The sequence below is a fragment of the Rattus norvegicus genome, chromosome 11, assembly GCF_021556685.1.
Source record: "Rattus norvegicus strain SHRSP/BbbUtx chromosome 11, alternate assembly SHRSP_T2T, whole genome shotgun sequence".
Taxonomy (NCBI): Eukaryota; Metazoa; Chordata; class Mammalia; order Rodentia; family Muridae; genus Rattus; species Rattus norvegicus.
The window spans coordinates 39,399,078-39,414,033 of NC_141544.1; positions in this window are offsets into that span (position 1 = coordinate 39,399,078).

Here is a 14,956-nt window from a genome sequence, read left to right on the forward strand (position 1 = left end):
CAATAATCACACTTGATAAAAAATATCTTGGGGTAACTCTAACCAAACAAGTGAAAAATCTATATAACAAGAAGTTCAAGTCTCTCAAAAAAGAACTTGAAGGAGACAAGAGAAGGTGGAAATAAGTCCCATGCTCATGGTTTGGTAGGATTAATGTAGGATAAATGGCCATCCTACTAAAAGCAGTCTACAGATTCAATGCAATCTATATCAAAATTCCGAAACAATTCTTCAAAGCCATGGAAAGAGAAATTCTCAATTCCACATGGCAAAACAAAAAACCAAGTATATAAAATGATTCTTCACAATAAAAGAAATTCTGGAGAAATCACCATCCCTGAGCTCAAACTGCATTACAGAGAAATAGTGATTAAAAACTGTATGTTATTGGTACTAAGATGGACAGGTTGATCAATTGGGATATAATTGAAGACCCCTAAATAAAACCACATACTAATGGACAATTGATCTTGACAAAAAATCCAAAACCTTACAATAGAAAAGAGAAAGCATCTTCAATAAATGGTGCTCTTCTGATTGGAAGTATGTAGAAAAAAAATGAAAATGGATCCATATTTGTCACTTTGCAAAAAGCTCAAGTCTAAGTGTATCAAGTACCACCACATAAAACCAGATACACTGAATCTAATAGAAGAGAAAGTGGGAAAGAACCTTGAACTCATTGGCATAGGGGCCAGAGATTTCCTACACAGAACTTTCAATGACTCAGGCTCTAAGAACAAGAATTGATAAATGGGACCTCATCAAACTATAAATCAAATGTTATAGTCAATAAGAAAAATCAGTAACTTACAGATTTGGGAAAAAACCTTCACTCACCTCACACCCAATAAAGGGGCTAATATCCAAAATATATAAAGAACTCAAGAAGCTAACCACCAAAAAGACCAAACAACACAATAAAAAAATCATGTAGGAGAGAGCAGAGGGAGAGAGGGACCTGGGTGGGAGAGGGTGCAAGGAGGGGAAAAGGTGAACATGGTCAGGTATTAGGTTGGTGTGGAGGATAAACCGAGGAAGGAGGTATGAGGTGGGGGTACCTTAAAGTTTCTCACCTCCTCTAGAATGTACCAGAGACATGGGAGGTGAGAGACTATCAGGACTCAAAAGGAGGGGCCTTAGATGAAATGCCCTACAGTGGGGAGAGGGAATTTATAGAGTCCCCCTCCAGGTGAAAGACAGGGCATCAAGTGGAGGGATAGAGTTGCCTTTCAACAGTCAAAAACTCCGAGCCAGAATTGTTCCTGTCCAAAAGTACTATAGGGACAAAAAGAGAAAAGACTGAGGAAAAGGTAATCCAGTGAAAGCCCATCTTGGAATCCATCCCAAGGGAAGGTTCCAAGGCCTGACACTATTACTGATGTTATGATATGCTTACAGACAGGAATATAGCATTACTATCCTTGGAGAGGTCCAACAAGTAGCTGACAGAGACAGATACAGATACTTACACTCAACCATTGGACTGAAGTTGGTAAGCCTGTGGTTGAGTTAGGAAAGGCTGGGAAGAAGCTGAGGAAGAGAATGACCTCATAGGAAGACCAGCAGTCTCAACTAACCTGGACCACTGAGATCTCTCAGACACTGAGCCACTAACCAGGCAATATACATGGACTGGTCAGAGAACCCTGACACATATCCAGCAGATGACTCTCTGGTCTGGCCTTACTGAAAAAAGATGCTCCTAGCCCTTAAGACACTTGAGGCCCCAGGGGATGAGGAGGCCTGGTAGGATGAAGGTGGTGGGACATCCTCTTGGAGAAAGAAGGTAGGAGGTATAGGATGAGAAACTGTGAGATGGTGGACAGGGAATGGGTAATGTCTGGACTATAAAAATAAAGTAATAAAATAAAATAGAAACAAAGGGAACAATACAAAGAATCAATGAAACAAAGAGTTGGTTCTTTGAGAAAATCAACAAAATAGACAAACCCTTATCCAGACTAACTGAAAACAGAGTGGTAGTATCAAAATTAACAAAATCAGAAGTGAAAGGTGTATATAACAAAAGAAACCTAGGAATTCTAAAGAATCATTAGGTTCTTCAAAAAAGTATGATCCACAATTTTTTAGATAGAATTTTTCAATATTTTAGAAAACAAAAGAAATGAGTAATTTTCTCCATAGATACCACTCACCAAAGTCAAATTAAGGTCAGATAAATAACTTACATAGAACTATAACACTTAAGAAAACAGGAGAAGTTATTAAAAGTCTCCCAAGCAAAAGTAGCCCAGGACCAGGTGATTTTAGCTTGGAATTAATTTTTACCAATTGGGCATTGTGTGTAAGCTCTCTGAAGGAAACATTGGATCTCATTCCTTTTGTCATTGTCTTATCAGTCAGGATGTCTGACATGAAATACAGGAACTTAGATCCCTGAGTGAATGGCTGGACAAATGGTAATGGCAGACTCGTGAGACTTGTCTTCATCTGTTCCTTCTTTCTTCTTTTCATCTTTCAAGTGAGTACCTGCTTGTTTTGGCTGGTTTTCTGTTTCAACTTGACACAAACTGGAGTTATCACAGAGAAAGGAACCTCCATTGAGGAAATGCCTTTTTGAGATCCAGCTGTAAAGGCATTTTTCTCAATTTTTGACCAATGTGGGAGGGGCCAGCTCATTGTGGGTAGTGCCTGGACTGGTGGTCTTGGGTTCTATAAGATAGCAGCTGAGAAAGCCAGAGGATTCAAGCCAGTAAGAAACATCTCTCCATGGCTTCTGCATCCACTCCTTCCTCTAAGTTCCTACCCTGTGTGAGTTCCTGTCCTGACTTCCTTTGGTGATGAACAGCAATGTGGAAGTGTAAGCTGAATAAACCCTTTCCTCCCCAACTTGTTTCTTGGTCATGATGTTTTTTGCAGGGATATAAGCCCTTACTAAGACACTGCCTCTTCATTTTTGAATGAATTGACTTAACAATGTTCTGAAAGACAGATTGCAGTGTGTGGTAGTAGAAAATGTCACATCTAAAGACCCTGGGCCTTTGACTGCTGAGATGAGGAGTAAAGAGAGGAAGTATCTGGATGTTTTGGTTCCCTCGAGGGAAAATGACCACATCCTAAGCTGCAAATGGTTAGAAATGTCACATGTGCATAGAGCAAACATACTCAGGCTAAAATAAATGTTGACGTTGTTATGTTGTTTCCACAGTTAAAACACCTAGCTGTGGAGGAAGTTAGAAGGCTCCTATTCCCTAGAAGGAACAATAATCAAATTTAGTTTGAAGTCCTTGATTTTGAATACTAATAATATGTGAGGCTTTCCCTTATAGTCTTCATCAGTGTTGCCGCAATGAACAAGTATCTTAGTTTGTAGTTCTCTCTCATAGGGAAAAACCAAACTCACCTCTTTCTTTCTGTTCATGACTTATGAGTGGCAATGAGAAACAAATAATATGTAATTTTTCAAACAACAATTTATTCATAATTATTATGAGTAAGTGCATGCCACTGACCAAAAATGTAGCAAAATAAATTATTCTCTAACCTGTTTCCAACAAGTTTGAATCCATTAAAATACCTCTCTTGTTTAAAAAAAAGTGAGTTTGCTTTAACAGGCAAACTGTCTTCTTTCATGTTCATGTTGAAATCTATTGAGACATATTTCTCACTAGTGGTAGCACATGATTAGAACAGTAAAAAAATAGACTGGAACTTTACCCCTACCTCTTTCTAGTTATAAAAAAAATAAATAACTCAAAATATACGGTTGAAGCAGTAAAAGTAATAAGAAAAAAGGAGACAATTGTCACGATTGTAGGTCTTACCAAGAGAGTTTGTGAACCAGAACTCAAAAGGACAGGGAACAAACTGTAAATAAACAATAAAATTTCATCAAACTACAAAATCCTTATGAGATAAAAAGAACAGACAATATAATAAAATACAGCATAAAATACTAGAGAAAATGTTTAGAATCACCTCTGACAAGCAGTAAAATTCATATATATATGTATGTATATATATGTATATATATACATATTGAACAAACAATATATTTACATGGACACTGTCAATAAACAAACATAGAAATGAGTACCAAGAATGTAATACCTGTTCACAACCACAAACCTGAAGTGAAATGTGAATTAAAGCCAGAATCAATGGTACTTCTCTTCATGTACGGTGGACAGTATCAAAGAGCTATTTTAACAAAGTGGTGAGACTACAAATTGCTGAAGTCATTAGTACTGTGAAAACTGTCAGGGTCTCCACCAATGTCAGACTGATCCACCAATCCCACTGCCTACATACCCAATGGACAGTCTATTTGAAAGAATTCTGACCTTCCACAATATAGGAACAACAGAATTGCCCATTAATTGATAAATGAATGAAGAAAATGTGATATGCGTACACAATTTAATATTATTCAGACTAACAAAATGAATCTCAGGGTTGTTTTGATTTGCATTTCCCTGAGGATTAAGGATGTTGAACATTTCTTTAGGTGCTTCTCAGCCATTCTATATTCCTCCATTGAGAATTCTTTGTTTATCTCTGTACCTCATTTTTCTTTTGCCTTTTTTTCCACGTGGAGAGTTTTAATGAGAGAAGAAGAGGAGAGGAGAAGAAATGCCTGCCATGAGCACATGGAAGGAAGGGGGTGGAGGATGGAGAGAGAAGGAACAGAGAAGAGGAGAAGAGCAGGGAAGAACAAAAAACAAGCTGTACCTCATTTTTTTCAATAGGGTTATGTGATTCTCTGGAGTCTAACTTCTTGAGTTCCTTGTATATATTGGATATTAGTTCTTCCCATTCTGTTGGTTGCCATTTGTCCTATTGACAATGTCCTTTGCTTTATAGAAACTTTGCAATTTTATGAGGTCTCTATTGTCTTTTGTTGATCTTAGAGCATAAGCCATTGGTGTTCTGTTTAGGAAATTTTCCCCTGTGCCTATGTGTTGAAGGTTCTCCCCTGCTTTTTCTTCTATTAGTTTCAGTGGATCTGGTTTTATGTGGAGGTCCTTGACCCTCTTGGACTTGAGATTTGTATAAGGATATAAGGCTGGATCAATTCACATTCTACTACCTGCTGACATCCAGTTGAACCAAGCACCATGTGTTGAATAGGCTATCTTTTTTCCACTGGATGGTTTTAGAACCTTTGTCAAAGATCAAGTGACCATAGGAGTGCGCGTTCATTTCTGGGTCTTCAGTTCTAGACCATTGATCTACCTGCCTGTCTCTGTATAAATACCATACAATTTTTATCATGATTATTCTGATACATACAGCTTGAGATCAGAGATGTTGGTTCCCCCAGAAGTTCTTTTATTGTTGAGAATACTTTTCGCTACCCTGGGATTTTTGTCATTCTGAATGAATTTGCAAATGACTCTTTCTAATTGAGTTAGAATTTTGATGGGGTTTGCATTGAATATGTAAATTGCTTTCAGCAAGATGGCCATTTTTACTAAATTAATCCTGCCAATCCATGAACATGGGAGATTTTTTCCATCTTCTGAGTTCTTCTTTGATTTCTTTCTTCAGAGACTTGAAGTTCTTGTCATACAGATATTTCACTTGCTTGGTTAGAGTCATACCAAGGTATTTTATATTATTTGTGACTATTTATACCCCATTTTGATTGGATTTTTGCATTTTTGGTGGTTAGTTTCTTGAATTCTTTGTATATTTTGGATATTAGCTATCTATCAGATGTGGGGTTAGTGAAGTTTTTCCCCCAGTCTGTAGGTTGTCAATTTGTTCTACTTCTATGTCCTTTTTCTTTCAGCAACTTTCTAGTTTCATGATGTTCCATTTATCAATTCTTTATATTACAGCATGAGCCATTGGGGTTTTGTTTATGAAATTTCCCCCTATGCCAATGAGTTCAATGCACTTTCCCACTTTCTTTTGTATTTCATTCAGTATATCAGGTTTTATGTGGAGGTCCTTGATTCACTTGGACTTGAGTTTTGTGCAAGGTGACAAATTTGGATCTTTTAGCATTTTTCTATATATAGACAGCCAGTTAGACCAGCACCATTTATTGAAGATGTTTCTTTCTTCCACTGTATATTGTTGGCTTTGTTGTCAAAGATCAAGTGTCCACAGTGTGTAGTTTTATTTCTGGATCTTCAATTCTATTGCATTGATCAACCTGTCTGTCTCTGTACCAATATTGTGCAGGTTTTATCATTATTCCTTGTAGTTTAGCTTGAGGTCAGGGATGGTGATTCCTCCAGATGTTCTTTTATTGTTAAGAATTGTTTTTGCTTCTTTTTCCATTTTCTTTTCTAAATGAATTTGCTCCTTCCATGTCTTTGAAGAACTGTGTTTGGATTTTGATAGGGGTTGCATTGAATCTGTAGATTTTCTTTAGTAGAATGTCCATTCTTACTATGTTAATTCTGCCAATCGATGAGAAATCTCTTCTTTTCTGAGATTTTCCATGATTTCTTTATTGAGGTTTTAGTGGGATTGCTTCAAATATCCCTCCATTAAATTTGACATTCTCAGTTGGCTTGCAGTAAATTACTTTCATTATGTTTAGGTATGGGCCTTAAATTCCTGATCTCTCCAATTCTTTTTTTTTAATTGTAGAGTTTATGTATTTATGTTCTATATATTATCCCCTTTCCTGGTTTCCTTTCTTGAAAACCCCTCTCCCCATTCCTCTTCCCCTGATTCTATAAGGATGCTCCCCTTTTCTACCCACCAATTCCCAACTCATCACACTGGGGAAATGAGCCTTCAGAAGACTAAGGGCTTCTCCTATTGATGCCGGCAATTCTGTCCTCTGCTACATGTACAAGTAGAGCCATAGGTCATTCCATGTGTACTCCTTGGTTGGCAGTTTACTCCCTGGGAGCTCTGAGATGGTGGATCTGTTTGGTTGATATTGTTGTTCTTCCTATGGAGTTGCAAACCCCTTCAGCTCCTTCAGTCCTTTCTCTAACTCTTCTGTTGGGAACACCTGCTCAGTTTGATGGTCAGCAGCAAGCATCTTAATTTGTATCAATAAGGTTCTGGAGGAGCCTCTCAGGAGACATCCAGGACAGGCTCCTGTCATCAAGCACTTCTTGGCATCAACGATAGTAAATGGGTTTGGTGTCTGTGTATGGGGTGGATCTCCAGGTGAGGCAGTCTCTGGGTAGCCTTTCCTTCAGTCTTTGCTCCATTCTTTGATCCTGTATTTTTTCCATGAATATTTTGTTCCCCCTTCTAAGAAGGATTGAAGCATCCACTTTTGGTCTATCTTCTACTTGAGCTTCTTTTAAAATGAAGGAGTGCTGTATTTTATAACATCTAAGGAGATAATCACGTAATTTTTTCGAGTTTGTTTATATAGTGTATTACATTAATAGATTTTTATATATGGAACCAACCTTGCATCCCTGAGATGAAGCCTACTTGATCATGGTGAATGATGATTTTGGTGTGATATTGGATTCAGTTTGCAAGAATTTTATTGAGTATTTATACATTGCTATTCATAAGTGTAATTGTCTCAAGTTCTCTTTTTTTGTTGTTGTCGTTCTTATGTTCTTGTGTGGTTTAAGTATCAGACTAATGTGGCTTCATAGAATGATTTAAGTAGTGTTGCATCTGTTTCTATTTTATGGAATAATTTGAGGAACATTAGAATTAGGTCTTCTTAGAAGACCTGGTAGAATTCAGCAATAAAACCATCTATCCCTGGGCTTTTTCTGTCAGGAGGTTTTTATTGTCTTTTGTTTCCTTAGGTGATATAGACATATTTAGAAGGTTTACCTACTCTTGATTTTACTTTGGTATGTATTATATGCTATAAAACCATCCATTTCACCTTGATTTTTCCAGAATTTTTTAATATAGGCTTTTGTAGTAGGGTCTGATGATTTTTTTAATTTCCTCCATTTCTTTTGGTATGTCTCCCTTTTCATTTCTGATTTTATTAATTTGGATATTGCCTCTGGGTCCTTTAGTTAGTTTGGCTAGGGGTTTATCTATCTTGTTGATTCTCTAAAAGAACCAATTTTGATTTGGTTTATTTCAGCCATGAGCTTGACTATTTACTGCCTTCTACTCCTCTTGGGTATGTTTGTTTCTTTTTGTTCTAGAGCTCTCAGATATGCTGTTAAGTCACTAGTGTAGGATCACTCCAATTTCTTTACCTGAGCACTTGGTGCTATGAATTTTCCTCTTAGCACTGACAATTGTGTCCCATAAATTTGGGTATGTCATGTCATAATTTTCATTGAATTCCAGGAAGACTTTAATTTCTTTCTTTATTTCTTCCCTGACCAAGTTATCATTGAGTAAAGAATTGTTCAGTTTCCATGTGTATGTGGTCTTTCCATTGATTTTGTTGTTATTGAAGACCAGCCTTAGTCCATCATGATCTGATAGAGTGCATGGGATTAATTCATTCTTCTTGCTTCTGTTGAGGCTTGTTTTGTGGCAGTTTTGGAGAAGGCACCATGAGGAACTGAGAAGAAGGTATAGTCTTTTGTTTTAGGGTGAAATGTTCTTTAGATGTCTCTTAAAACCATTTGATTCATATCCTCTATTATGTTCACTATGTCTCTTGTTTAGTTTCTGTTTCAATGACCTGTCCATTAGTAAGAGTGAGGTGTTAAAGTTTCCCACTAGTATTGTGTGGGGTTCAATGTGTGTTTTGAGCTTTAGTAAATTTTCTTTTATGAATGTGGGTGCCCTTGCATTTGGAGCAGAATTGAGACTTTCTCTGGGTACACTGCACAAAGGACAATGTGCAGCTGACACCATAGCCTGAAAGCATCTTAGGGGCTCAGGGACATGCAGGGCAACTAACCCAACAGTCTGAAAGCCTCTCTGGAGTTCTACTGCATACCAGGAAATAATAACAACTGTCTGTAGGCCTCCCTGAAGATAAGCTATACATAGAGCAACAACTTGACTGCTCCTCTGAAGACCCAATAGTCTGAAGGCCTTCCACGGCCACAAATCAGCAGCTTCTCTACCCCTCCAATGAATCTACAGTTGAAAGGCCCCACAGGAGGTCTGCTATAGCCCATGTAGCAGGTCTACAAGGAGACCTGAAACAACCCAGAAACAAAAGAGACAGTCTCCAGACCAACAAATACCAGGAATAACCAGATCATCAAAGGCAAACACAAGACCATAAGCAACAGAAGCAAATATATGTGGTCATCATCAGAACTCAGTACTCCCACCACAGCAACGTTGAATAAACCAACACACCTTAAAATCAGGCAGCTGAACTAAAATTCTATCTTGTGGAAATAGTAGAGTCCTTTGAGTAGGATATAAATAATTCACTGAGAGAAATACAGGAGAACACAGGTAAACAGGTGAATCCCTTGAAGAGGAAACAAATAAAAAATACAGGAAAGCACAACCAAACAGGTAAATGTTTTGAATAAAGTGGTTTAAGACCTAAAAGTAGAAGTAGAAACAAAAAAGAAAACACAAATCAAGGCAACCCTGGAAATGAAAAACCTAGGTCAGGAATTACAAATGTAAATATCACCAATAGAATACAAGAGATAGAAGAGAGACTCTCAGGTGTAGCAGATACCTTAAAAGAAACTGACACAACTGTCAAAGAAAATTCAAAACATAGAAAGCTCCTAACCTCAAAACATCCAGGAAACCCTGGACACAATGAAAAGACTAATCTAAGAATAATTGGAATAGAGGAGAACAAAGATGCCCAGCTCAAAGGACCTGAAAACATCTTCAACAAAATCATAGAGAAAAAACTTCTGCAACCTAAAGAAAGAGATGCCCATAAAAGTACAAGATGCCTATAGAACAGCAAATAAATCGGGCTAGAAAGGAAAATCCTATCACACAATAATTCAAACATTAAGTGCACAGAACAAAGAAAAAATATTAAAAGCTTCAAGGGAAAAGAGCCAAGTAACATATAAAGGCAGACCTGTCAGAATTACATGAGATTTCTCAAAAGAGAAACTAAAAGCCAGTAGAGCCTGGTCAGAGGTCATGTAGACTCTAAGACAACACAAATGCCAGCCCAGACTACTATAACCAGCAAAACTCTCAATCAACATAGATTGAGAAACCAAAATATTATAAGACAAAACCAAATTCAAACAGTATCTACCTATAAATCCAGCCCTACAGAGAATTCTAGAAGGAAAACTCCAACACAAGGAGAGTACTTACTCCAAACAGAAAACAAGATGTGAATCATCTCACAACAAAGTCAAAAGGAGAAAACCACATGCACATAATGCCCACCTATGAAAACCAAAATTAACAAGAACTAACAATCATCTGTCTTTAATATCTCTCAATGTTAATGGACTCAACTTATCTATAAAAAGACATAAGCTAACAAACAGGATGTGCAAACAGGATCCAGCATTTTGCTGTATACAAGAAACACACCTCAATAACAAAAACAGACACTGCTTCAGTGTAAAAGGATGGAAAAAAGTCTTCCAAGGAAATGGTTGCCAGAAACAAGCTGGAGTTGCCATCCCGATAGCCAATAAAGTAGACTTTCAACTGAAAGCTATAAAGCAAGATAAGAAAGGACACTTCATATTCATCAAAGGAAAATCCAGATAACAGAATGTTAAACATCAGTTAATAAGGAGAGATATAACATTTAGAGATATGAATCTTGATATGGCAAAGTGGAGCTCTTTAGGCAAGAACCATTTTTTTCTCTAAGGATGAAGCAAACACAAATGATCAGAATTTATTTTTCCATAAAACTGTATGCAAATCCTCAATATCCTATCAATGAATTGAAAGGAAAGAAATGGATTTGAATAGGAGAATGACTTACATACAATTAGCAGGAAATAAACACACACACATGTGTTTGTGTGGTTAGAGGCCTTTGTGTCTAGGTGACTTGGAGATAATTATGTCAATAATGGAGCTGGGGAGGGTTTTGCCTAACCCTTGAAGAACTGAGGACAGCCTGTGCAGCTCTAGTTCATGCCATTATAGCAACTCAGTTCATGTGTGCATCAGCAGTGTCATGGGAATGAATTTTAAAGAATACATGTGTGAAGAAGCAAGCTAAAGATGGTGCTTTAAAAAGGATCTCACTGCCAACAGTGAGGGAGAAAGCAACTACTTTCCCCTGGTCACAGGGAAGTGATAACTACTTCCCTGTGAGTACCTGAGACACAAAAAATATATCTTAGACATGGAAAAGTGTTTCTTCATCTGATAATTTTTCAAAATAATAGACCAGTCCACATTTTCCTCTTCTTCCTTTAACCTCATCACTGTGGACTTGTCAATGAACTTTAAGGCAATTCCAGTAGAAAGCACACTGGATTTTCCAATGTTGTAGAATTTTCCTTGGTAGGCAAACAGGAAACAGATTGTCTTTGCAGAGTCTTACAATGTGTATGGAATTAATAATGAGCACTCACAAGAAATCCAGCACTGACAAGTTGCCTAATGCAAGAGAAACTTCATCATGCTGAATTCTTACTCATAAAATTGGTTTGAATGAAGACAATTTAACCGAATTGTGGAAATAGGATCATACTTACTTTGTAAGTATCTGTGGTTATTCTGTCAACTTAAGAGTGATTGTTTCTCTCTATATACTCCTCTACATTCTATAGTGTATATTCCTTCATGGACATGGATATTTCTATAAGTCAAAGATATCACCTTCATCTGTATGTAATATAGACTTAAGTAGAAAACTTAAGTTACTGTGTGACACATGTTTCTGCCAGTCATCTGGAAGAAATTCTGCATGCCAGAAGTTTATTGGAAATAACAGAATTAGCTTCCGTTCAGATGAAAAGAATAAAAGTCACAATGAAGTCACTTCCTGACATCTTCCATTTACAATCTTTGTTCAAGAAATAAAGTTATACATTCTCTTTTGAACACAGTGTTCTCTCCATTTATGATTTAAACCTGGCAAACCAGAGAGTTGGTAAAAATTCTGAATCAATGTTCTTGCTATTCTGAAGGCATTTTCTCACATTAGGCGCTCAATTGTTGGTCTCATTAAAGTTGTCTTGGAAAACATTTTTGGTGAATCCTTGAAGATATAACATTAAACTTTTCATGCATAAGAAAATACTTAGAATTACCTATCTGCATCATTCATTCTAGAACCTATGACTTCTCATTGATGAGTGGGATAGATGGTCACATGGTTAGTGAAGATTTGCATGCTTTCTATAGATTTTCTGCCTTTATCATTGCAGGAAGCATAAGTATTTATTTTTTGTAAATCGAAGTCGATGTCTTGTGTTATATGTATGTAAACATATGCAGATATTCACTTAAATTTATGTCATTGACCTGAAGCTTCATAATTATTAAAATACAAAGGTTATGTACAAAATGTATACTAGGCTGTTTTGCTTTGTTCGCCAATTGGCATTTAATGTTTATTTTTATGAGTGCAGTGTGACAAATTTTCATACATATGTACAAGTAATAGTGATCAAATCATTATAATTTTAGTTCTCTTTGCCTTAAATGTATGCTTCCTGTGTTCTGGCACCCATATAACACCCCTTTTCTAATGCTTCATAAAATAGATTATAAATTTTAAAATATAGCCACTCCAACCTGCAATAGAACACTAGAACTTTTTCAACCATATAATGATATTTTGGCCCCAATTAGCCAAATAATCTAGACATTAAATTTGGCAATGATATTTTTATAAAATCATAAAACACAGACAATGCAAAAGCAGATAAATTAGCATCTAATAAACTATGTATATTCCCTACAGCAAAGGAAATGATTCAGCAAAGGAGCAAGACAATATGCAATATAAGAAAAAATTAGTTTCAAGTCAATCAACTAGTTATAGAAATGATACGAATTAAGCAGAAAATTGATAAATAATCAAAATAAGTACTTCTAAAAATCTACACACAAAGATCAGAAAATTATGAATACAGAACACTACAAGAACATGGCTCACAGAATCAACTAAGCAGGGCTCAGTCTCACAGAGACTGAAGCAAAAACACAGACCTTGTTTGCATCTAAACTGGATCTTCCACCTATATGCTATTGTTATTAGCTTGGTGTTCTTGTGAGACTCTTAATAGTAGGAACAGGGGCTGTCTCTGACTCTTACCTATGCTCATGACCCTTTTCCTTCTACTGTGATGCCTTATCCAGCCTAGACAAGAGGGTTTGCACCTAGTCTTATAGCAACTGGTTAGCAAATGTTTGGTGTATATTCCTGGAAGTTATGTTCTTTTATTTCAAGGGAAATAAACAATAAAGGCACATTTTGAATTCAAATTATTTAATTATGCTGTGATTTATGACAAAGTGTATGGAAAGACAGGGAAGCCTTGTGCAAGTATGTGTAGGGTAGACAATGTCTGAATGAAAATATATTGTTGACATGAGCATACCATATCAGTGACCAATGTCTCTGACCCATGGAATATTATCAAAGTCTGGGAATTGACAGAGTCTCCATCCTGTCTCAGTGTAAATGTTGACAATGTTTACAAATGGTTAACCAGTGTTTACAAAAACAAAAGCCAAAGCTTCCTACTCCTAGATATTTAACCTACTGAGACTGGTCCCATACTGAGATCAAAGATTAGCTAACTCCTTCCCTTGATGCTACACATAATATATGCATTGAAGTTTAGGATTTTGCAGTAATGGGCACATATCCATCAGAGTATGCACAATCCACCTGATTCCATCCTCTCTGTATTTGAGTCAGTTGCTTCTCTTTCCCTCTCTGCCTCCCAGTCAGATTTCCAGGGCCAAAATATACTAGATTTATAACATTATTAAACTCTCAGCTTTTTCATTTTCTTTTTCTTCCTTCCTTCCTTCCTTCCTTCCTTCCTTCCTTCCTATATTTGTTTATTTATTTCCATTCCAAACACAATTCCCCTCCCAGAGTCCCACTTTTTTTTATCTTTATTAATTTGAGTATTTCTTATTTACATTTCGACTGTTATTCCCTTTCCTGATTTCCAGGCCAACATCCACCTAAGCCCTCCCCCTCCCCTTCTATATTGGTGGTCCCCTCCCCATCCTCCCCCCATTACCGCCCTCCCCCCAAGAATCACGTTCACTGGGGGTTCAGTCTTAGCAGGACCCAGGGCTTCCCCTTCCACTGGTGCTCTTACTAGGATATTCATTGCTACCTATGAGGTTGGAGCCCAGGGTCAGTCCATGTATAGTCTTTGGGTAGTGGCTTAGTTGCTCTGGAAGCTCTGGTTGCTTGGCATTGTTGTTCATATGGGGTCTCAAGCCCCTTCAAGCTCTTGCAGTCCTTTCTCTGATTCCTTCAACAGGGGTCCCGTTCTCAGTTCAGTGGTTTGCTGCTGGCATTCGCCTACGTATTTGCTGTATTCTAGCTGTGTCTCTCAGACATCTCAGACATCCAGTTCCTGTCGGCCTGCACTTCTCTGCTTCATCCATCTTGTCTAATTGGGTGGCTGTATATGTATGGGCCATTTGTGGGGCAGGCTCTGAATGGGTGTTCCTTCTGCCTCTGTTTTAAACTTTGCCTCCCTATTCCCTGCCAAGGGTATTCATGTTCCCCTTAATACTTCTCCTCTGAGAGGGTGAGGACCCCCTGGGTATACCTTACACTGGCACAAGTCTTTGACAAATTAGGTGCATCCTATCCCACTGAGGCAAACAAGGCATCCATGGAGACTGAGCTGGTGTACTGACTTACATGTGCCTGGGGCCTTGTTCCACTCCATGTATATTCTTTGGTGTGTGGCTCTGCCTTTGAGAGATTCCATGGGTCTAGTTAAGTTTATCTCTTGGTCTTCATGTGGGGTTCCCATCCCCTTTAGGGCCTTCAACCCTACTCCAAACTCTTTCATAAATATTGGGTGGAGTTTTCAATCTCCACCCAATATTTAGCTGAGTTTCCCTGTATCTTTTTCAGTCAGCTAATGAGTATAACCTCTCATTGGATAGTTATTCTAGGTTCCTGTATACAAGCACAATAGAGTATCATTAATAATGTCAAGGATAGGTG